Source organism: Pan paniscus, chromosome 1 (assembly GCF_029289425.2).
Source record: "Pan paniscus chromosome 1, NHGRI_mPanPan1-v2.0_pri, whole genome shotgun sequence".
Taxonomy (NCBI): Eukaryota; Metazoa; Chordata; class Mammalia; order Primates; family Hominidae; genus Pan; species Pan paniscus.
Window position 1 is genome coordinate 155,771,993 of NC_073249.2, and position 25,786 is coordinate 155,797,778.

The window sequence follows — 25,786 nt, forward strand, 5'->3', positions numbered from 1 at the left end:
CACGCCATTCTCCTGCCTCAGCACCCGGAGTAGCTGGGACTACAGGCACCCGCCACCGCGCCTGGCTAATTTTTTTTTTTGTATTTTTAGTAGAGACGGGGTTTCACCGTGTTAGCCGGGATGATCTCGATCTCCTGACCTCGTGATCCGCCCGCCTCGGCCTCCCAAAGTGTTGGAATTACAGGCGTGAGCCACCGCACCCGGCCACCATTAACTGTCTTAAAAAGGAGACATGACCAGACCAGCCGAGTTCAAACTGGGATATGTATACTTTGGTGGCATGAATAATTTCAAGGAAATAATTGCTACATCCTGAACTTAACATGTACTCTTTCCTAAAATTTGACTGTCAGAATACTTATTCTGGTTTTTCTTATCCTTGTTATCCTTGTTACACTTTCAAAAAGAGGGATGCTTGTCATCCATTTTACCATGGCACATTGACCCTGAGTGCAAAAATCTCCAGAGTTCTAGGACGATTCAAAATATTGCTATTAGTGTTCAGAAAGTAAATGACCCTAATAACTGAATAATAAAACCTAGAATTAGTTTCAATTCTTTGCCTTTAACAAAATTGAAAGAAGACCTAATTGAGATGACAGCTGGTACATCATTAAAAATAATTTTTGATGATAGATAACTATGTGATTTTTGGCATATAACTTGGAAGGAGTTCAAATATTTGAATGACACTGCTAAAACACAACTCTTTCCATTCCCATCTACTTATTTATGAGAATACATTTTCTCAGATCTCGTATCTATAAAAACAAAAATAGAATAGATTTTTTTTATTATTATACTTTAAGTTTTAAGGTACATGTGCACAATGTGCAGGTTAGTTGCATATGTATACATGTGCCATGCTGGTGCGCTGCACCCATTAACTCGTCATTCAGCATTAGGTATATCTCCTAATGCTATCCCTCCTCCCTCCCCCCTCGCCCCACCCCACAACAGTCCCCAGAGTGTGATGTTCCCCTTCCTGTGTCCATGTGTTCTCATTGTTCAATTCCCACCTATGAGTGAGAACATGCAGGGTTTGGTTTTTTGTGCTTGTGATAGTTTACTGAAAATGATGATTTCCAGTTTCATCCATGTCCCTAAAAAGGACATGAATTCATCATTTTTTATGGCTGCATAGTATTCCATGGTGTATATGTGCCACATTTTCTTAATCCAGTCTATCATTGTTGGACATTCGGCTTGGTTCCAAGTCTTTGCTATTGCGAATAGTGCCGCAATAAACATACGTGTGCATGTGTCTTTACAGCAGCATGATTTATAATCCTTTGGGTATATACCCAGTAATGGGATGGCTGGGTCAAATGGTATTTCTAGTTCTAGATCCCTGAGGAATCGCCACACTGACTTCCACAATGGTTGAACTAGTTTACAGTCCCAAGAACAGTGTAAAAGTGTTCCTATTTCTCCACATCCTCTCCAGCACCTGTTGTTTCCTGACTTTCTAATGATTGCCATTCTAACTGGTGTGAAATGGTATGTCATTGTGGTTTTGATTTGCATTTCTCTGATGGCCAGTGATAATGAGCATTTTTTCATGTGTCTGTTGGCTGCATAAATGTCTTCTTTTGAGAAGTGTCTGTTCATATCCTTTGCCCACTTTTTGATGGGGTTGTTTTTTTCTTGTAAATTTGTTTGAGTTCATTGTAGATTCTGGATATTCGCCCTTTGTCAGATAAGTAGGTTGCAAAAATTTTCTCCCATTTTGTAGGTTGCCTGTTCACTCTGATGGTAGTTTCTTTTGCTGTGCAGAAGCTCTTTAGTTTAATTAGATCCCATTTGTCAATTTTGGCTTTTGTTGCCATTGCTTTTGGTGGTTTAGACATTAAGTCCTTGCCCATGCCTATGTCCTGAATGGTAATGCTTAGGTTTTCTTCTAGGGTTTTTATGGTTTTAGGTCTAACGTTTAAGTCTTTAATCCATCTTGAATTAATTTTTGTATAAGGTGTAAGGAAGGGATCCAGTTTCAGCTTTCTACATATGGCTAGCCAGTTTTCCCAGCACCATTTATTAAATAGGGAATCCTTTCCCCATGTCTTGTTTTTGTCAGGTTTGTCAAAGATCAGATAGTTGTAGATATGCGGCATTATTTCTGAGGGCTCTGTTCTGTTCCATTGATCTATATCTCTGTTTTGGTACCAGTATCATGCTGTTTTGGTTACTGTAGCCTTGTAGTATAGTTTGAAGACAGGTAGGGTGATGCCTCCAGCTTCGTTCTTTTGGCTTAGGATTGACTTGGTGATGCAGGCTCTTTTTTGGTTCCATATGAACTTTAAAGTAGTTTTTTCAAATTCTGTGAACAAAGTCATTGGTAGCTTGATGGGGATGGCATTGAATCTATAAATTACCTTGGGCAGTATGGCCACTTTCACGATATTGATTCTTCCTACCCATGAGCATGGAATGTTCTTCCATTTGTTTGTATCCTCTTTTATTTCCTTCAGCAGTGGTTTGTAGTTCTCCTTGAAGAGGTCCTTCACGTCCCTTGTAAGCTGGATTCCTCGGTATTTTATTCTCTTTGAAGCAATTGTGAATGTGAGTTCACTCATGATTTGGCTCTCTGTTTGTCTGTTATTGGTGTGTAAGAATGCTTGTGATTTTTGTATGTTGATTTTGTATCCTGAGACTTTGCTGAAGTTGCTTATCAGCTTAAGGAGATTTTGGGCTGAGACAATGGGGTTTTCTAGATATACAGTCATGTCGTCTGCAAACAGGGACAATTTGACTTCCTCTTTTCCTAATTGAATATCCTTTATTTCTTTCTCTTGCCTAATTGCCCTGGCCAGAACTTCCAACACTATGTTGAATAGGAGTAGTGAGAGAGGGCATCCCTGTCTTGTGCCAATTTTCAAAGGCAATGCTTCCAGTTTTTGCCCATTCAGTATGATATTGGTTGTGGGTTTGTCATAGATAGCTCTTATTATTTTGAGATACGTCCCATCAATACCTAATTTATTGAGAGTTTTTAGCATGAAGGTTGTTGAATTTTGTCAAAGGCCTTTTCTGCATCTATTGAGATAATCATGTGGTTTTTGTCTTTGGTTCTGTTTATATGCTGGATTACATTTATTGATTTGCGTATATTGAACCAGCCTTGCATCCCCGGGATGAAGCCCACTTGATCATGGTGGATAAGCTTTTTGATGTGCTGCTGGATTCGGTTTGCCAGTACTTTACTGAGGATTTTTGCATCAATGTTCATCAAGGATATTGGTCTAAAATTCTCTTTTTTTGTTGTGTCTCTGCCCGGCTTTGGTATCAGGATGATGCTGGCCTCATAAAATGAGTTAGGGATGATTCCCTCTTTTTCTATTGATTGGAATAGTTTCAGAAGGAATGGTACCAGTTCCTCCTTGTACCTCTGGTAGAATTCGGCTGTGAATCCATCTGGTCCTGGACTCTTTTTGGTTGGTAAGCTATTGATTATTGCCACAATTTCAGATCCTGTTATTGGTCTATTCAGAGATTCAACTTCTTCCTGGTTTAGTCTTGGGAGAGTGTATGTGTCGAGGAATTTATCCATTTCTTCTAGATTTTCTAGTTTATTTGCGTAGAGGTGTTTGTAGTATTCTCTGATGGTAGTTTGTATTCGTGTGGGATCGGTGGTGATATCCCCTTTATCATTTTTTATTGCATCTATTTGATTCTTCTCCATTTTCTTCTTTATTAGTCTTGCTAGCAGTCTATCAATTTTGTTGATCCTCTCAAAAAACCAGCTCCTGGATTCATTAATTTTTTGAAGGGTTTTTTGTGTCTCTATTTCCTTCAGTTCTGCTCTGATTTTAGTTATTTCTTGCCTTCTGCTAGCTTTTGAATGTGTTTGCTCTTGCTTTTCTAGTTCTTTTAATTGTGATGTTCGGGTGTCAATTTTGGATCTTTCCTGCTTTCTCCTGTGGGCATTTAGTGCTATAAATTTCCCTCTACACACTGCTTTGAATGTGTCCCAGAGATTCTGGTATGTTGTGTCTTTGTTCTCGTTGGTTTCAAAGAACATCTTTATTTCTGCCTTCATTTTGTCATGTACCCAGTAGTCATTCAGGAGCAGGTTGTTCAGTTTCCATGTAGTTGAGTGGTTTTGAGTGAGTTTCTTAGACTCCCAGACAATAATAATGGGAGACTTTAACACCCCACTGTCAACATTAGACAGATCAATGAGATAGAAAGTTAACAAGGATACCCAGGAATTGAACTCACCTCTGCACCAAGCGGACCTAATAGACATCTACAGAACTCTCCACTCCAAATCAACAGAATATACATTTTTTTCAGCACCACACCACACCTATTCCAAAATTGACCACATAGTTGGAAGTAAAGCTCTCCTCAGCAAATGTAAAAGAACAGAAATTATAACAAACTGTCTCTCAGACCACAGTGCAATCAAACTAGAACTCAGGATTAAGAAACTCAATCAAATAGAATAGATTGATGCTAAGCTTTGACTCATTCTAGCAATAAGTAATATTCAGCCACAGATACATACATTTATTAAACAAGAAATAGCTCAATCATGAGAATAATGAATATAATTCTAATATATTTTAGTTTTTATGTATATTATCTAAAAATTATTCATGATGTTTAGGTTAATTATATATTAATATGAATAATGAAAATTGAATTCAGAAGAATTCTTAACACCTGGAGTCTACATCACCAAATTTTTAATTACTTTTTCAATGTACATCCATATTTTTGTGGTAGGAAAAGGGTAATTACTAAAAGACTTTGAGGCAGAAAGAATGCGTTAAACTAGGATAAATCCTATTGAAAAAGTGGTATAGAAATAGAAGTTCAGGGTAACTTGTGACTGTTACAGATGAATTAGTTTAAGTACTTTAATATTGATTTTTCATGAGAATCGAAATGGCTATATCTCAAGAAGATACAACTTTTATGTCAATATTTACAATTTACAGTAAACTATATATTTTACAATGATCTAAGCTTAAATTGAGAAATTTTAGAGGTCAATTTACTTAGAGTCAATTTTAGAGGGATATAAGTTTTTAAGATGTACTTAAGATCACTGATTTATAATCTTAAAATAATCAACGAAACAACATAAAATTTGAACCTGATTTAACAGTATTTTACTTCAGAGTTATTTTTGTTAGTTGAGGCCAGGAGCGGTGGCTCACGCCTGTAATCCCAGCATTTACAGGCCAAGGCAGGCAGATCACGAAGTCAGGAGATCGAGACCATCCTGGCTAACACGGTGAAACCCCGTCTCAACTAAAAATACAAAAAATTAGCCGGGTGTGGTGGCGGGCGCCTGTAGCCCCAGCTACTTGGGAGGCTGAGGCAGGAGAATGGTGTGAACCCGGGAGGCGGAGCTTGCAGTGAGCCGAGATCGCGCCACTGCACTCCAGCCTGGGCGACAGAGCGAGAGCCCGTCTCAAAAAAAAAAAATAAAAAGTTATTTTTGTTAGTTGAAAGGAAGAATTTCTGAACATTTTCATATCCTGTTCACCTATACAGTTATTTTTATTGTACATCGTACATGTAATTGTGAGGCAATTGAGTACCACAATGAAAGAAGAAAACCTTGTTTCATTAAACCTGGCAGAAAATTGGTATGGCTGAATTTTATTATCATGCCTAAGACTAATTAATTAGAACTGAGATTTCTGGTATTGCCTAGAACTATTTTTACATACACAAAGGAACATGCCTAGAGTGTAATTAGAAATCTCTTTATTATGACACTTTTGAGGAATATGAGGGATATGGAAATATAGAGATAAATGCTTGTCCATTTCTTTTAAAGATTATTAGTGATATTTACTGAATATAAGACATCGATATCTAGATATGTATTCCTTGCTCTTTTGAATGACTCAGTGCCCCGCCAAAAGCAAGCTGGTACGCCCAGCCTCAAATAATCTTAATGATATTATTTACTCCAAGGCTCATCGTTGGTGCCTGTCACAGGGTAGATGCTCAATGTCTGTTTGTTGAATTATTGAATGAATGAAAGAACTGGAATTTATCCAGTTAGTGAGTCAGTCAGGAAGACTTTTCCACTTTCAGAAATGTTCTATTAAAGTACAAATGTACATTGTACAGTGTTCCCAAAAGTCAGCTCATATTTTTGACTGCATCAGTGTTACTCGGAGTGTGTTGTAAATTTAACTTCCTGTACCCCACCTCATACTACTACTGCTAAATACTTTAAGCAACATGAGGTCTAAGAATCTTCATTTCTAACAGTCTCCCCAGTTGACTGGCATGCACAGTATTGACAGGAAGCTGGAGAATCAGTTTGGAAACAACAAAAACTAGGGCAGATTCATTCAGAGAATGAGAAAACAGGAAAGACGGTCAGAGGCTCAGGGGGAAAATAGTCTGGTCAGGGCACCAACCACTGCTGGAAATGAAACAATGCTGAACATTTGTTTCACCGTGTTCAAGATTCAAATTTGAGAAAAGGACTGACTACAGGAGTACCCGGGGTCAGGTTGGTACCTTTGTTTAGGGTGAGGTAAGGGCCATCATTAATAGTTTCACTAGACTGTATCAGATTAAGAAGACATTTTTCTATAAACATAAACCAAAATGCTGGTAGAAATTAGGAATGTTTTCTAGGAAGCCAAAAATAAAAATTACAGACATAAGGCTATACACAATGAAATGGAGTGCCTCATAAAGCAGCATGTGTACTGTCAACACAGAACTTAATACCAGACTTTCGCTCAACCTGAACAATATAGAAAGAATTCCTGCCTCAAGTGCCACTGGATAACCTTGAAATTTGTCTCCCATTGAGAGTCTGTTCCTCTGTATTACTAATTGAATCCCAAAGTCATCCAATTCAGCATTTAAAAATCAATCAAACATTGTTTGAAATCCTTTAGAAAAACTAAATAATTGATTATGATGGTGACTTTTTTGCTTTTACACATTTTAATTGTGTCTAATGATAGAATACTAGGTAATGTTTATTGTAGGAAAGAATAATGAATCGTAATCTGCTCAGCTCTTGGCCCTTCTAGCCAACCAACTCCTTTCACTCATATGCCCACTGTTCCCTAAAGAAAAACCTCAGTTATCTTATCCTCTACCATTGTCAAATTAGGACATTGTCAAAGAACCACCTATTCACTCCCGAAAGGCTTTTGCTCTTTTCATATCTTATTTCTTTGCTAAAAGTTTTTTGGCTTAATTTTTGGCCCAGAAAATCTAATGTTCTTTCTTTCCTCTGACAGATTTCTTCTTTCTTTCTTCTGACAGATTTGCCAATCCCTTTGGCTCACTGCATTCCCATGGTCCTGGGTAAGAATTGCATACTCTTCACCATCCTGGAACCTAATTAATAACCCCTTCTCAACTTGGTTCATGTTGGCCAGATCATTCTCCAACTCCCATTTAAGCAAGAAAGTTTAATTAAATATGTGACATATTTAAATAAGTATGTGACATGGTTGAATATGGAGAGGCCCACTATTTAGCCAGGAAGTAAACTTTGACAAAACATCCAAGTAATTCAGTAACTTCATAGTCACATCATTTTTCAGGGATTTAAATGTATATGTGTTTGGCTTTTCTGATTCATGTCATTACTCTTTCAATGATAGAATGGACATGGTACATTGCGCTGAGAGCAATACCTCATTACCTTTCACGTTCTCTGAATTGCACAGTGTTGCCTAAAAATATCTTTTCACCAGAAGAGCCTAGAACAGCACTCAAAAGAGAGCCGTGTTTGCCCTTACACTGATCTTAGTCAGTAGACGCCAATGGATTATTGAGCTGCATGCTGCTCATAAATCAACACATATTATGCTTATATTGTCCTGCATTTTAGTCTTTCATCTATATACTAAGGGACATTTAATGTTAAACTAATGTAAGAATTGTCTTTTATCTGTATGGTTTGTTTCGGATTATTTTCTTTAGTGTATTTACCAATGACCAACCTCTTCAAAACTTCATACATACTGATGATCTATGTAACGTATCCAGGGAAATAATTTTATTTCTCTCAAGAAAAAAGTTACATATTCAATGAATCAATATTCAGACTATGATGAAAATCAACTGTTTGACAACATAGTCATGCTGTAGTTGAAGATTTTATTGGTGCCACAAAGAAGTCAATTCTAAAATAGATCTGTAATAGAAGCTCACTGGCTATTCACCTGAACTCTGTTCACATAGGAGGTAATATTGGTTCAAGTATTATTAAAGCACATGAAAAGATAAAAAGTAAGCCTTATGACATAAAATTAATTCCAGAAAATTGACTAGTTCTAGGTGATACATTAACCTGATAATTTTGAGAATTTCAGTTGTTGTCTAATGCTAAGGTATATGAACTCGATAGACATATAATTCTTACCTGGCAAGAATATAGCTCCTAATTAACATTTGAGGGATAACAGGAAATTCTACACCAGATACCAAAGGGATAACAGGAAAATCTACACCAGATACAGATAAGCAGGATGGAGGCACTAGCTAATAGCGCTGAACCTAGGATTAGAAGATCAGATTTGATCTTACACAAACCAGTGACTGTGATACTACATATGTCTTTGAGCCTACATTTCTTGATCTTTAAAATGAAAGCAAAAACACCTCTTTTACAGGGTGGTGGAGACAGTAATGGGAAATAATAGATGTAGAAATGCTTTGTAAATTCTAAAGTGGTCTAGAAATATAAGATACTATCTCTTCTGTTTCTTGTTAGTGCCATCCCATAAGCTATCAAGGCATAGTAATAATCCTGGAAAGCACAAATTTAAGGCAAAACATTTGTCAAAGAAACCCGATTGGAAGAAGCAATATAAACAAGTTTAATGAACAGTCTTTCCTATGTTTCCGGATACAATGGTAAGTAAAATATTACCACAGATATTAAATAATAGCTTCTATTAAAAAGGCTGTGCTAAAATGCACACAGAGCCTAAGAGATCCATTCCATAGGAATTCATACAGTCAAGTGTAGCAATGTCTGAACTGTTATCCAAGCAAACTGTCTCAAAAATTAATCAATTGATAAAAAAGTTAATCACAACACCAACACAGGTGAAGGTAGTGGCATGCTGTTCCTGGGGTATCTACATGTCTGCTAGATACCTGTTAATATCCAGTTAAATAAGTAATAGGCCGCAAAAATGGAAAAAGCCATTGCTTATGTCAGTGATAGAAAAAAAAATGTCTAGAAATAAGGAAAGAATTAGTGATAAGTTGAGCACATGGAATAGCTACCACTTTAAAAGCTATGTGGACTTAGGTTTCCCAGAAGTCCCAGACCTGTCATTCTCCTAGCTACTATCACTCCTTACACCAAAGCCGTCAGGTTTGAATAATAGAAAAGCTCTGGATACCGAGCTCACTGAGAGGGAGGCAATTTAACTATCCCTCCATAGTCCCGGTTTTTTCTTCCCTGACAGCTGCAATGTCTTCTGAGAATGACCTTCCATAGCAATGATGAAAAATGAGAGTTGAAGAAAAAGATTGTCACAAATTCAAACTAAAGGATTGGTAAAATAGTTTAATAAGGTAAGCGATATAATTTTAGAATTGAAAACCATATACTCCAAACCAGAATTTTCTTCTAAGCCTCCTTTAGTTGGTTAAGACTCTACCATTCTTGGCAGTTACTTAAGCTCAAGTATATTTGATCACCCTTATTATAATCTTTAAATTCTACAAAATAACAGTCACTTGGATAAATTGTGGTATATTTATATACTAGAATATCATCAAACAATGAAAATAAGTGAGCCACAGATACATTCAACAGCATGTATGAGTCTCATCAACATTGTTAGGTGAAAGAAGTTAGACATAAAATAATATATTTTATGTAATGACAGGTATATAGAATTAAAAAATAGTCACTCCTGGTCTATGGTGTTAGAGGTCAGTGGAGTTTCCTTGAGAGAGAAAAAAAGGTATGTTCTTTGAAAGGGCTGAATGGGCTTTCTGATATGTTGGAAATGTTTTATTTTGTGATCTGGGTAGTGATTTCATAGGAGCATTAACTTTGTAATAATCTATGAAATGGACACTTATCTTTTATGCACTTTTCTGCACTTTAAAAAATATGTAAGTTCTTAGTTTGGCCTTTAAGGTTGACCATGATTATTTCCCAATGTGTTACTCCAACCTCACCTTCAAGTTGCCTCCCTAAATATTTTATTCCAACTATGTTGCTTTATTCATGCATCTCAAACAAGGTTGTATTATTTTTTAACCCTGTTCTTTTGCTTTTGCTGTTTCTAACTAGAAGTCATCTTCTGTCTCTTCATATCAAAATCCCAACCATTTTTCAGAGCTCAACTATACCTCTTTTATGTAGCCTTCCCTCATTTCAGCAAATGTTCTTTCTCCATTTTCTGAGTTGCAACGATCATTTGAACCTCTCTCATCAATTTGATTTTAATTACCCCTGAATTAAAAATAAGTTCATTTGTTTTATTATGTAACAGGTATATAAATTATTGGAGAGCCGGGAACTATATACTACATATCTTGAAATTCTTTTCCTTACTTCACAGATTAGCTGTACCTGGTGCTAAGTGGATAATTGAATGAGTCTGTGAATAAATAAACAAGCAAATAAGCCATTGACTCAATTATTTATAAACATCTATAATTATTATACACCTCTGAGGGGCCCTTGGATCAAGTTTCATCCCAGCCCATGAATAAATGTTGGTAAGTCCTCCAGTGTCCTCTTGGTTCTGGCCAACAAATCAGTAGATGAGTGGTGGAAAGTTATATAATATGTTGTACCTTACTACACCCCAAAAGTGAGAGAGAAATAGACTGAAAGTCTAGAATTAGTAAATATACTACCTGCCCAAGACAAAATTGTGAAATAAGAAGTTGATCCTTCTCTACCTTTCCTCCAAGGATCATGCCTTTGTCCAATCACACCTCCACACTGTCTTTCTCCTCTTCCTCCTTTATTTTCAGAGGTCAATAGTGACATCTGTTGATTGCTGTATTCGAGTTCTCTAAAGAAACAGAGCCAAGAGGATATGCGTATGCAAATTTCCATGTCAAGGGCAAAGCAAGAAGGTTATTGCAGGATCTACTCTGCAAGGTTGCCAAAGGCCTATGTTCTTGGCACATGACTGAGGCAAAGCTTCAACAGATGTCCTTATACCCACACTACTGCCTTAAGGGATGGCAGGCAGCCTGACACCTTTTTCCTGAAATCAGCATCCTCTGCTGAGAAAGGTTAACATAGGTCTCACTTTAAAGGAGAAATACTAAAAGGAATTGTCTATTATCATAGAATATATATTGAAGGGTGAATTTGGAGCCAAGAGGCAATAACTTGATAACTGGCATATAGGCTATGAGTATCAGTTATGAGAGGCAATAAATTCCCTTTTGGTTTTAGATCTTTTCAGCTGGATTTTCTGAATATTGTACAGAAAGACTGTTAACTGACAAAGGGCCCAGTCCTTATACCACCTAGAGCAAAGCAGAGTTTTTCATTGAATATTCTTTTCTGAGTCTTTCTGCCACTATTTTCCCTCAAAATCTTTCTGCCCTGGTCCTATTTTTTTTAGTTAGAATTCTACATATTGTCTTTGATATATATGTTAAAAGCCTGTCAACAACATATTTTTATTTTAATAATAGAATTATAGAAAATGAAGGCGTTAAAACAGAAGATTGTTAGAGTTAGGTATTTTTAAAAGTTGATAGAATATCTTAGGACAACAGGCACCTTGGTTTCCTGCAAATAATTAAGCTATAATCTATAATAACAAAACATAGTTAGAATTTTTAATTCAATTAGGATTGCTCTCAAATCTGCCTGGTAATTCTAGAATTGCACCTTGACAACAAAACATGGTCCCAAAAGAAAGCATTTATTTTCAGTAAAAAATAAAAATACCTAAGTAAGCAACTTTAATAGGGTTTACATGAGTTTCAGTTAAAAGTAAGATATCTAATGCAAAAGACAATTGCTTTCTGTGTTATTTTTAAAAACAGAAGTGCCAGAGAGTAGAGGAATTAAGAAAGTAAAAACTTTACACAATGGTAAAAAATGTGTTAGTGGCTAAAATAATTACTTTATGAAGTAGACTCCCAAGGAATGTATAAAAGTTTCCAATTAGACAATATTGGTTCTTTGAAAAGTTTCATTTTAAGATTTAGACTAACATATATCTTTTTTTATTCTTGGCTTCAGCAATTTCTTCTAACTGCCTCAGTAGTCTTGTCTTCCTTGGGTTTTATAACCACAAAGTTTATTATTAAAAAGTTTTAGTTCACCTCAAATACTTTCTGTGTTATTTGGTAAAAGTATCTAGGGGAAAATTCACGTAAGAAGAGTAAACCCAATTTAACAGAAAACATGAAAAATTGTTGATGAAGGGGTTTCTGTGTGTGTGTGCTCAGCCCAAAGGAAGCATTGGACTGGCTCTGGGAGTGGGACGCAGCGTGAAAAGATGTAGTATCTCCTCCTCTGCCTGCTTGTGTTGGATAAGTGGATCATTTTATTGTCAGGTTGGCTGAGACTGAGCATCAACATTATACAGGAAAGTCCCAAAGGTATGCAGCAGAGGGGATGTTATACCAGTCTCCTTCACTTGATGCTATTAAATGAGCTCACAGTCTGTAAGATAAAAGTTAGATACATTGAAGGAAAATAAGTACCTAGTTTTATAGCCGTACTTTATGTTCAAACTCCTCATGAGTTTATACATGTTTCCATAGAGAGACTGCATCTAAAACAACGCTCTTAACAAATGAAATTTACAAGAAAAAACAAGCTCTGTGAATTGCTATACTGATGAGTGTTTTTTTCTTTCAATAACAGTAGTACAATAGTCACTTACAGTGTCTGAACATTCTAAGCCCTAACAATAGATATTATATTTGATTTAAATTTCATAAATATGTTCTATGCTCATCTAGAAATTTTTTCCTGTGTTACACATAAAGAACATTCATCCATTCATTCCACAAAAACATATTTGTTACCTTCTATATGCCAGGAAACCATGATTTCTGCCTTTGTAAATCTGTCTAGCATATGAGAAAGATTTTTTGCTCTAAAAATCTGTGATTATCATGTGTTAAATGGGCACCACACTTCAACCAGGAATAATAATCATTTTTATATAATGATACAATTTCCAGAGTGCACACACGCATACATATATGTATGGAAAGAGAGAGAGATAATGGTAATATTCAATATATTTACCAACTGCTACAGTACAGGTTCCAACAAACCTAAATGCAAATGGAATAAGATTGATTTTGGAAAAGATCTATAGAATACAGAATCTCAGCCATTATGTCCAGTTGCAACTATGGTTTAGCAAGCTCCCACTGATCCAAAGACAGGACCTTAAACTGGGACCTTTTCCCCATCTTCTCACTATAATATGAGAACTTAAAAGAGATTATAATATTGGAAATTAGAAATTGATCATTAATACATATTTATTACTTTCATACTATATGTCAAAAACTTTGCCTGGTGTTCAATCGAGACAAGCCTAGCTTCAGGTTACCAAGGAATAAATATAAAATAAACAATAAGCAGGGGGTACAATGAGAGAATATTGATTGTGGTAGAAGCATGGCTGAGGAGGAAGTTGTAGAAAGAGAATGGAAAAGCAAGTAAAAAAGTAGATCATTATTAAAGCAAGAACTTGCAAGAGGGAGAAGGTTTGAGGTCAAAGGCAAGAGTAAAGGGGTAAAAAAGGAAGAATGACTATGTTGAAGGAGGAAAGAAAATAAGGATGGATAAGAACTGTAAATCAATTTAGAGTTGCAGGAGAAGTAGAATAAGTCCAGAATGATAGGAATCTGGAAGGAAAGAAAGAGGATCATCCAGAATGAAAAGAATAGATGAACTCCAGGAAGAAGTTATAAAGGAAAATTTTCCTGACTGTAACAACTATTTCCTCTGTGAAGTAGGGAAGGTAATCTGCGAAGAATAAAGAGTGCAGCATTAAGTACAAAGTATAAAAAGCTGTAAAAATTTAAAAAAGAAAGCGTCATAGGAAATAGGTAAGTATCTGTAAAGATTTCCTAGAAAAAGATTAAGAGTCCAACAGATGTCAGAAATCATAAATGTATAAGGCAGACAGACAATCAATATGGTTATGTGATTTGCTCCAGGAGTATTCAGTGCCTGGTTTCAGGATCAGAACAAACAGATGGTTGGGTTATTCTAGAATCGAGGATTAGGAATAATGGAATGAGAAGAAGGTCGTGAGAGTGTTGGGAAATAAGAGCGTCAGTGAGAGAGAGGTTTAACTGAATGACCATGGATTGTCAGCTGGAGTGAATAAGGAAATGAAGCCAGAGAAGTCTTATTGATCAAGAACATACGAAACTGACAAAGTACAGAAGAATCAATGAGAGTGAAGAGCAGTCATTCCCCTGAATGAAACCCCTCTGGGTATTCTGCAGCCTGGATGATAAAGTGCCATTACTTCTTAAAACATACAAGATTGTTTATAATCTTGCCTGCCTCTCAAGCTCATTTCTAATTCCTTTTCCCAAATGCCTCCAGGCATTCTGTATGTCCTGTCAGGCAGACCAAATATGATGCTTTCTGTCTTCATGTTACTGCTGTTCTTTCAAAGGGCTCCTCTTCTTCTCCTAAACTTCCTGTCCTCTATTCACTAATGAACTTCTCAGTTTTCAAGACCCACTTCAAGCATCTTTCTTATTAAAGTCACGTGTAGTACTTAGTATGAAAAAAAAATGGCCGCCAAAATTTCCTTCCACCCTTATACAGTCATGCCATTACTCCCACCAAAAAACCCCTTGATTCTGGGCAAACAAACAGAATGCTGTAGAACTGACACTATTCCAGTTCCGGCCTAACCCAACTGCCATATTGCGAAGAAGTTCAGGCTATCTTGCCTGGAGTATGAGATACCATGCAGACAGAAAATCATAGAGAGGAGAGATTGCATATAGCAACTATACCTCAGACATATGAGTGAGATCTTCTTGGCCACTCCTGTTCATCCCAACCACCAGACGAATGGAGGTGGAGCCCAGTCAACCCACAGAATTATGGGAAATAAGGAATCATTTCCATTTTAAGCCACTATGTTTTAGGGTTTAGTTATTCATTTCTAGATAAATGATATCTCTCCCATTTTCAACTTAAGTGTAACTGTTCAAACTTTCCACTGTATCATACTACTGCATCTATAATATACCTGTATTATTTTAATTATCACACTAGGATTGCAAAATTGTTTTTACATACCTGCTCCCTTCCTATTCTGTGAGATGAAACAATGTTTCAGTGCTAGGGTATGTTTACACTATGTGTGCGCATATATGTGTCTGTTGTGTGAGTCTGTATTCTAAGTCCTAGCACACAACATACAATAAGTATTTAATAATTGACTTGAACTACATTAAATATGGATTGAGTTAGAGGAAGGTAGAAAGAGAGAGCTATGAGGTTCAGTCATAAGAATTTTATGGCTTATTTCATAAAAGGAGCAGTTCCCTGATTGACACGGAAACATGTTGGAAGTGAAGTTGGCTTAAGGATAGTCTAGGAATTCAGGTGGGGTGGTAGAATCATCAAGGAGGTGGACTTGTGGCCTACTACAATTACAAAATTTGTGTGGAATGGAATATGGTGAAATCCAATGGGAAGAGATTGTGAACTTCGTAAAAAGAGAAGCTGTGAGTGACAGCTTTCCAGTGAAGAAAAGGCTCTTAAAGTAATAGTAAACCATTAAGAATATGCAGTTTCAACCTTCTCCCCAATGCATGTTCAAGGGAGAAAAAGTCAGTCTCCATTTCACAGACTTACGTGGAAGTTGTACTTTAACTAAAGGAAGTTTTCCTTTAAGTCATCTGAGTACACCTTTTCAGTCTCCTCCAGCGACCCCTTTCGTTCCACTGCCACTGAAAGCTTTCTACACAGTCCTCTGCCATTCTCACTCTACATCTCTTCTCTGGGCCATGTGAGCCACTCCCACGGCTTCGATCATTACTGGTATCTCCTACTGCTGAACTTTCTGACTCCATTTCTTTTATGAGCGTCAGAACTATTATTTACAATTCTCTTCTGAATGTCTCCAGTGTTTTGCCTACCACTTATGTAAAACTCAAGATGTTAAGAAACGAACTGATTATCTGATATCCAAAACATGTTTTTTTCCTCCCATATTTCCTAGTCCAGTAAATGGCATACTGGCCACTCCATGAGTGTAGAAAGAAACAGGTTAAGAGCTTGGATTCTGGAATTAATGAAACAGAATGTGCTCAAATCTGGCCTTCCTAAATTACTAACTGTATGGTAATTCTAGACTGCTCAGGCTGCTGTAACAAAATACCAGAAGTTGGGTCACTTAAACAACAGACATTGATTTCTCTCAGTTCTGGAGGCTAAGAAGTCCAAGATCAGAGTTCTACCACGTTCAGTTTCTGGTGAGGGCCTTCTTTGTGGCTTGCAGAAGCTGCCTTCTTGCTGTGTTCTCACACAGAGCTACTTCTCTGGTCTCTTCTTATAAGGGTACTAGTGCCATCATGAGTACTTTATGACCTTATCTAAACCTATTTACCTCTGAAAAGCCCCATCTCCAAATGTCATTACATTGAGAGTTAGGGTTTCAACATATGAATTTTGGGGGCACACAATTCAGTCCAACGCAGTAACCTTGGCAAATTACTTAACTTTTCAGAGATTCATTTTTCTCACCTGTTAGAATCTTCAAAAGCTTGTGAAGAGGATTAAATAAATGCTTATCCAAACCCTCAAAACTAATCATACCAACTAGATCTCTTGAAGCCATTCTTACCTTCTCCCTTTCCCTTAGCACCCACCTCTTCCAAGCAACTGATCGCCAAATTCTGTTACTTCCATTTCTAAAGTGTACCTTAATATGTGCGTTTGTCCATTGTCACTTCCACTGTGCTAGTATAGACCTGAACATATTTCAGTCAGACTATTCTTGACTTTGTCTAACCCATCTTTCACACCATTGCCAGAGATAATGTTTTTAAAAATATAAATCTGATCATATCCTTTTTCTTCATTTTCAATTTTTTTTTAGTAGCTCCCTGTTTCCTAACTCTCTAGCCAAACTCTCTAGCATCTGATTTTTGCAGTCTTTCTCTGAACTACCTTTCTTTTTTTTTTTTCATTTTTTTCTTTCTTTTTTTTTTTTTAATTATACTTTAAGTTTTAGGGTACATGTGCACATTGTGCAGGTTAGTTACATATGTACACATGTGCCATGCTGGTGCGCTGCACCCACTAACTCGTCATCTAGCATTAGGTATATCTCCCAATGCTATCCCTCCCCCCTCCCCCCTCCCCACCACAGTCCCCAGAGTGTGATATTCCCCTTCCTGTGTCCATGTGATCTCATTGTTCAATTCCCACCTATGAGTGAGAATATGCGGTGTTTGGTTTTTTGTTCTTGCGATAGTTTACTGAGAATGATGGTTTCCAATTTCATCCATGTCCCTACAAAGGATATGAACTCATCATTTTTTATGGCTGCATAGTATTCCATGGTGTATATGTGCCACATTTTCTTAATCCAGTCTATCATTGTTGGACATTTGGGTTGGTTCCAAGTCTTTGCTATTGTGAATAATGCCGCAATAAACATACGTGTGCATCTGAACTACCTTTCCAGGGCCACTCTACCTCATTTCCCACCATTCCTTGTATTTAAAGATGTCATTCTGTGAACATATTCTTCTGCCTTCATGTCTATTTCCTTTACTAAATCCTCACCCCTACTTTTCCCCCTGAGAATTCCTGCTCAAACTCCAAGACCCAGCTCGAATGTGATTTCCTTTCTGTTATCTTCCCAAAACCCCCAGGTGACATAGGTTGCACCCTCATCTGTTTTCCCACAGGGCTGTATACAAACCTGTCTAGGCTTTATCACACTATAGTATAGTTATTAATTTACTTGTCTATCTTCCCAGCTAGACTCTGAGCACTTCCTCAGAGGCAAGGATAGTGAACTATTTACTCTTGCATTAAAAGTCCATAATACAGTTCCTCGGAAATACTAGTCAGTATATGTAAGATGCTTGATAAATGTTGGTTGAAAGATTGAATAAATAATCTATGTAACTTTAATGGTGCCTACTGTATATTAATTAAGTTCAGATTTTTCAGGTATAAGTCCAATTTTTCAGGTATATATAAAAAGTAAATCATTAAAACTGGGCATTGAAAGAAGTAGATTATCTACATGTATTTTTCCCAGCTTTAAAATTCTATAATCTTATTGTGAACTGAGCTAATGCTCTTCTTCAGGCATATAGGATTAAAGTCTTGTCTGAGACAGACTAAATTTGTAGATAGGATCTAGTGGGTTGTTTAAGGTATATTCCCAATTTATTCATTACATTAACTTTTATAAACTGTATTTTGTGAATTTTATACCTTTCAATTAAACAAAATTAAATTATATGCAATAGCTGATCTTTCAAAATGGTAACATGGTGAAGAAAGTGTTTTTTTCTGAAACCTTGTCAGCTTGAGTGACATGTGAGTACCCAGCACTAAGCATCTGTTAGGGAAATCTTATTACTCTGTGTCTGTCACTAGAAAATTGGAACAAATGTTGCAAGACCTACATACTTAAAATGTTATGATGTGTTTTTAAAATTGCTTTCCACATAAGGTCTTTTATTTTATTAGAAAATTATAAGCAAACAAGGCTTGCTTAATTGCTTTCAAAGTATAAGCACATTTCACGTCAAAATTGTATCACTTTCAACTGCTGACTTGTGTGAGAAAGCTGTCAGGCCCTGGTGCCCAAGAAAATAGTGCACCATGGCAGAAATTTCTTACTGAAGGATATAATGTATGCTCAATTAAACCAATGCAATGTGTGTAATGGTTTACTTCTATCTTAGAACGTACTGCTAGCTTTCTGTTCTGGAATCAGAATTTTCCTAATGCCTGGACTTTTTGTTGAATCCCATGTAAGAAGTGATGCAATCTTTGAGTTTATATCTCAGGGAAGGTTGGGCTCTTTTTTTCTCCTTTTAACATTCAAAAATTCTCAGATATATTACCTTCTCATTCTGATAATCTATATATACTCTGCTCCCTTTCCATAATTCTCTTAGCTTACTAAATATCTTAGCTAACAATTAAATAAATTATGCATGAAATGCTAAAAATTATAGCCAGCTTTTCAGAGGAATCAATTGTTGGTTATAGTGCTATTTTTCTTAAAAAACATTGCCAAATCCTTTATTTCTTCAAATATCATAGATATCTATATGTGCTTCAAATGAATGGGAGGTAATAAAATATGATGGAAAAATCCTGGAAAATTCCAACACACCTTATATTGTTTGTTATTTGACAAGTTTATAACAACTTTGCTTCTCTTAGCCAGCAGAGAGCACCCACAGAGGTGGTAGATGATAACTTTTCCACAAAATATTGCAATAAACAGATAACATTTAAGATATATATTTTCATATATATTCTAAGAAAAGATGACTGCTAAACATGAATTCCCCATGATAGAAGGATATTGTATGTTACTAAACTGCCATCTACTGGATTTGTTCACCCAGTACACAATATCATCTATAAATTTGTATTTTTCAAGGAATACATGACTTTTTTTCCCAGCCATTTCCTGACTTTCTTTCTTTCCCTAGTTCTAGCAATGTGTGCTTCTAATGACCAGGAGAAAAAATTGCTTCAACTAATTATAGTCCAACCAAAGTCATTCACATCATTTAAGAATTAGATTGATTATTCATAGTGTCATGAGGACGTGTCAATTTGAGACAAGAAGAGGTTTAGAGAGGCTTACACTTTTCAGAGTGCCACCTGTCTCCAAAGGGCACATTCATTAAGAAGCTCCAGGTGCAAGTTGTGGAAGCAAAACAGCATAATGAAGTCCTTTCCCTCCTTGTGCACCTTTTGATTAATAACATCCTCCTTCAGTTCTAGCAGATTGCACACCAGTGTATGCCACAAGAAACCTAAAATGCAAGCCTACTTTTCTATCCTTCTTTGAATAGAGTAAATCACCATTTATCTATGACCAGAATCAAAAGAATTAACAAAATAAGGTATCTGTGGCACAGTCTACTTTTATAAGAAAAGAACAGCTAATACGCTGACTGATAATATTTACTTGATAACAATGTATAATATGTGTCACTGATAAAATTCCACCTAATCTATCTTCTCTGTCCTATATTCACACATGGAAATGCAATTGATATTTGGCTGGGTGCAGTGGCTCACACCTGTAATCCCAGCACTTTGGGAGACCAAGGCGGGCAGATTACCTGAGGTCAGGAGTTCGAGACCAGCCTGGCTAACATGGTGAAACCATTTCTACTAAAAATACAAAAAATTAGACGGGCGTGGTGGTGCGCACCTGTAATCCCAACTACTCAGAAGGCTGAGGCAGGAGAATCACTTGAACCTGGGAGGCAGAGATTGCAGCAAGCCGAAATCACGCCATTGCACTCCAGCTTGGTCAAAAAGAGCGAAACTCTGTCTCAAAAAATAAAAATAATAATAATAAAATAAAAAATGGAGAAAATTGGCATTTATTGAGTACTATTTACTAGACTTTTTTTTTTTTTGAGACAGAGTCTTACTCTGTCACCCAGGCTGGAGGGCAGTGACAAGATCTCGACTCACTGCAACCTCCGTCTCCCAGGTTCAAGCGATTCTCCTGCTTCAGCTGCCCATATTTACTAGACATTTTCATGGGCGCTATCACACTTTATCTACACAGCAGCCTGGTAAGGTAAATACCGTTGTCCTCATTGTCATCACTGAATGTGACTGAAGCTCAAAGTGATAATAAGAGCTAACACTTATTGACTACTTAATATTTTCCTGGCATTGCCTTTATTACTTTAGAAAAATTGACACAATTAATTCTCAAGACCACATTATGGAATACATGTTACCACTGTCCTCATTTTATTAGAGGTGACTCCAAGAAGCTAAGTAACCTGCCCAACATTACACAAATAATATGCAATAGAGTCTGGATTTGACCCGAGCAAACTGGTTTCAATGCCTGTACCTGTCAACTTCAACATTATGCTGTTTATGAGTGTGTGTGTGTGTGTGTGTGTGTGTGTGTGTGTGTATACTTCAGTATTAGATGGGCTATATTATTGTTTTGTTTCTGAAAATTGGTAATTGTGTATTTATTGTCAGGCATTTTACATGTATTATCCATTAGAAATACACACATATATGTAATATTTTCCCCATCTTACTTTGATAAAACTGAATTTTGGAGAATAACAATAAGAAGAAGAATCACAGTAAACACATTACACATATCACATGCTAGATACTCTTCATGAGAAGAGTTTTAAACATAGTACATATTTAATACTGACAACAACAATATAATGCATTGTTATCACTATTATACAGGTGAGGAAAAAGAAAGGTAGCACCTTGACCAAAGTCGCAAGGCTAGCAGAAAGCAGTGCAAGAAATCTAGTTCCAGACTCATGATTTTATCCACTACTCTAGACTTTGAAACAATTTAGAATAGTCATTCCTTGTTTATTGCAGCAAATGTTTGCAACACGCCTTAACTATAATAGCATTCATCACAATCAAACATTTTGTTGCATACCAAGTAAAATAATTATGCACATTTGGTAAAGAGTAAGAAGGAATCAAGCCTGCACAGTTTCACATTGGTCAGGCTTAAGCATAGTTTCAATAATGGTAAAAATAAAATTCCTCTCTTCATTTATCCTACAAACATCGAGCATTAACCTTGTTCCAGGTGCTTGGGTAGTGAGAATAACGTTTATTTTATTCTGCGAAGAATTGGAGATACATAAAAACAAATAGGTAATTGCAACATAAAAGGATAATTGCTAAGAAGAAGTTTTGCTTCCTAAATCAAAGCCAAAGCTACAAAACACTTTATGTTACCTGGTTTCATGGCTCCAAACGAGGTCATACACAGGGCAAAACTAGGAAAAGAATAAAAAGACAGAAGAACATTCTTTCATAAATACATAAAATAAGGTGCTTAAAATTGTTATAATAGTTGCAATTTTATTTAAAATTCTGTTAACGTTTATGTCTGAATCACAAGTGGAAGTTCAAAATAGCTTTATGATATATGTATTCCTTGTTTCACATCTGATATTTTTCTTTGAGTACTACTCCTTCCTAGTGGGTTTGCCTGGTCCTGAGTTCCCAGGTCCTCCCAGTCTGGCTCATGCCGAATTCAAGCTATCATATTAATCAGAATTTTTAGTTGCAGGTGACAGAACCCCAGTGCAATGTAGCTTAAGCCAAAAGAAAGTGTGCTGACATGACTCAGGTGACTGGGAAGTCCAAGAGATAAGCATGCCTCAGATAGAGCTATATTCAGGGATACAAATGCTATATTCAGAGTTCACTTTTTTCCCTCGCCCCACTTCTTTCTCTTTAATTCTCTCCATCTATCAGCTCTTATTGTATCTACTTGACTTCCTTTTGTGGGTAAACTCTCTATATATAGGTGGGTCTCACATTCACATATACCAGATCAGCAACTCTAATGAAGAAAAAACTTCTCTTTCCCAATAATCCTAAATGAATCCTCGGGAATATTCTGATTGGCCTTGCCTGGTTCATATATTCAGTTTTCAGACAATCACCATGATTAGGTGAGCTAACACACAGAATTTGATGCTCGAAAAGGACTCACAAAAATCAGAAATAGCATCAAGCTTTCCTAATAATTTCAGGAGTACAGGCAATCAAGAGGCAAAGACAGAGCAGAGAAAGTCTGGGACATTCTGTGTGGCTTTGCCAGATGCTTCCTATCCACTGACCCAGAGTGATTGACTAGGTCTCTGTACGTAGTTTTGCTGATTATTACCTTACAGAGTAGAGGCGTGTAATTTATAATACATCTCCATTTTATACCTCAGAATGTTATAAAATGGCATGCCATTACAAGACATTCTCCAGAGAAGCCATCCATGTCCCCATAAATCAATAGATTCCAGATTTATTTACTAGAAGTAATCCTTATCCAGGGAGATCCTGCTAAGGGCTTTCTGTAGAAAGATCTCCTTCTGTCTAAAATCATTATTCTATTTATTAGGGTGTCTAGTCAGAAAGGAGATTAGAACAGATTACCTGCCTTCCTTTCTTTTTCCTAGTGGTGCCCCCATAGGAAAGGAAGTTAATGGTCCACAGGGCTAGCTGCTTTACTCCTTCCCCCCATCAGGAGACTGGACATTCTGACTGAACATCTTGAGACAAGAATCTCAAACTGTGCTCGGGGGTAAAGGAAGAACCATGATTGACAGGCCCCCAGAAGCACCTGGACTGTGAGATGGCGATAGAAAAGCACGTTGAGTAGATATAAACTGCAAGTGCTCTTGTTTATCATACTGTTCCCGTCCAGACAAGAGACTTTTAAGAGTTCTAATGATGCTATAACTTTCCTGTTCCTAAACTTTGTCTATTTCTCTCTGGTTTCTAACTGTGAAAAACTCTTCAGCTATGTTCTGTGACTCATAGATCACAGCAAAAGAACAAATAGTGACAGCAAAGAATGGAAACAACTATGCCAAATCTTGGAGCCCGCAGGAAAGAAATCCAAAAGAATGCTGAGTAGGGCCTCACAATGAACCCTTAAGAGGAGAAAGAATATCCCAAGGGTTTTCCATCTAGGCTTATGTCCTCATAACCATTTTCTTACAGAAATCTAAAGTTCTAACATAGCAAATGAATTTCTTTAACAGGCAGGGTACACAAACAACTATCCTACTGACCTGATAATCCAAAAGAATTTTTTATTTGGTCAAGACAACATTTATGTTTAGGTTGAATTTGAAAGGCTTTGAACAGCTCGTCACATTCTCCCTCATTCCCTAGTGTTTTACACAGGCCTGCTTCATTGATTTATGTTACTGCCTGAACCCTGTAAACATTTGAGTTTTTCATTCATGGTTTAATACTTGATTTAACTGAAAATCCCTTTATAAGAATGTAAACTTTAGGCAGGGTGCGGTGGCTCACGCCTGTAATCCTAGCATTTTGGGAAGCCAAGATGGGTGCATCGCTTGAGATCAGGAGTTCCAGACAAGCTTGGCCAACGTGGTGAAACCCCATCTCTACTAAAAATACAAAAATTAGCTGGGAGTAGCGGTGCATGCCTATAACCCCAGCTACTCGGGAGGCTGAAGCAGAAGAATCGCTTGACCCCAGGAAGTGGAGAGGTGGAGGTTGCAGTGAGCCGAGATCGTGCCATTGCACTCCAGCCAGACTCTGTCTCAAAAAAAAAAAAAAAAAAGGGACACTTTAAACTGTTTTTAGTTATTTACACTAGGATGTAAACAGTTTTTCAACTGTTTTTCACTGTGAGGGATGAGAGTTTTTGAAGAAGGTAAGACTGAAGGAATAACAGGATGGGGACTAGGGTGAGCCAGATGCCTAGGGTTCAACATTTAAGGAGGCGCTCATTCTCAAGTGATAACTCCAGGCTCAGCACCTGAGACTGCCTCCTTAAATGTCATGCCCTGTGTGTGTTATTTGCCTCGCTCTTATCCCAGTCCTTTAAGGATAAAGTTTAACCAGCTTTGGTTTCTGTTACTTGTGATGAAGTATCCTTAATGCATTTCCCTTCCCCACCCATGAACTGAGGGAGTCATTCTTCCTGGGAACACCCATAATATCCTCTGATTATACCTATACTATACTTACAACACAGTTTTCTCACTATTTACACATCCATATGCACCGGCACTCTGTGCGCTCCTTAAACAAAGAGACTGTGACATAATCTTCTTTATAGCTGCAATATCTAGTCCTGTACCTGTTGAGTGGGTAAGTCAATGAATGAATGGACAAATAAATAAATGAGTGTGTTGTCAGCATTGAACATGCCATACCTGCTGTGGCATGGCACAGGTGTGTGAAATCCTTCGTCAGTAAAAACATTTTATTTTTGCTATAGATAGATGGCAAACTTCAACCTGCTTTTATTCTAATTGTGATATGATTTTTCTCATAACTTTGTATGCAGTATTTGAATTGTTCCAGTTTTTTATTTAAACATATGTGCTCAAGAAAGAACTGCAGTAGATTTGCGACTGACACCGTATATATGCTTTTGCCCTCAGTCTCCAGCAGGGCCAGCCTCCTTGACCTAATTAGACTTCTCACTCCCACATGGCTGGTAAATACTATAATTAATTTATAAAGGACTCTGAAACACCAACTGGCAAAAATTTCCTATTAATGGTTTCTACAGAATGAAAAGAGCATTTAAGTTGTAGGAGAGTTGTTGTTGTTGTTGTGTGTGTGTGTGTGTGTGCGCGCGCATGTATTCACATTTTTTAATGTAGTGAATTTCTAAGAATGTCAAATTATAACACGTACTAAGTAAACAATGTTTAATAACGTCTTGTCATTTCTTTCAGCACATTTATTTTAAATTTGAAAGAAATCTGTGTGACAAAATATTCTTAGAGATGTATATTTGGGGTATGTGAGACTTGAGTGTCCATGAATACTCACATACATCCCATAAACTATGCCATTCTTAAAATAAAGTTAAAGAGAAAAAGATAGACCATCAGTTTAAGGATGTCTCAATGATTTGAGAAAGCAACAACTGTAGTGGCCTTTGGAGTATTTGCCTATTCAGAAGCCATGGTTGGCAGAATTTCAAGATGGCTCCCAAGATTTCTGTGTCCTGGTGTACATGCCCTGTATTATACCCTCTCTGTGAGTGTGGGCAGGACCTGTGAATACAATGAGATGGCACTCCTTTGATTAGTTTATGTTATATGGCAA

General features: G+C 36.9%; 1 long non-coding RNA gene across 1 annotated transcript in view; it reads right to left on the bottom strand.

Annotated features, from left to right (window-relative positions):
* LOC129398704 (uncharacterized) overlaps positions 1-25,786 on the bottom strand; it is a 313,771-nt gene that overhangs the window by 281,444 nt on the left and 6,541 nt on the right. Inside the window, exon 2 of the long non-coding RNA XR_010113163.1 lies at positions 21,917-21,957. This is a non-coding gene — a long non-coding RNA (uncharacterized LOC129398704). The remainder of the gene's footprint in view (positions 1-21,916; positions 21,958-25,786) is intronic.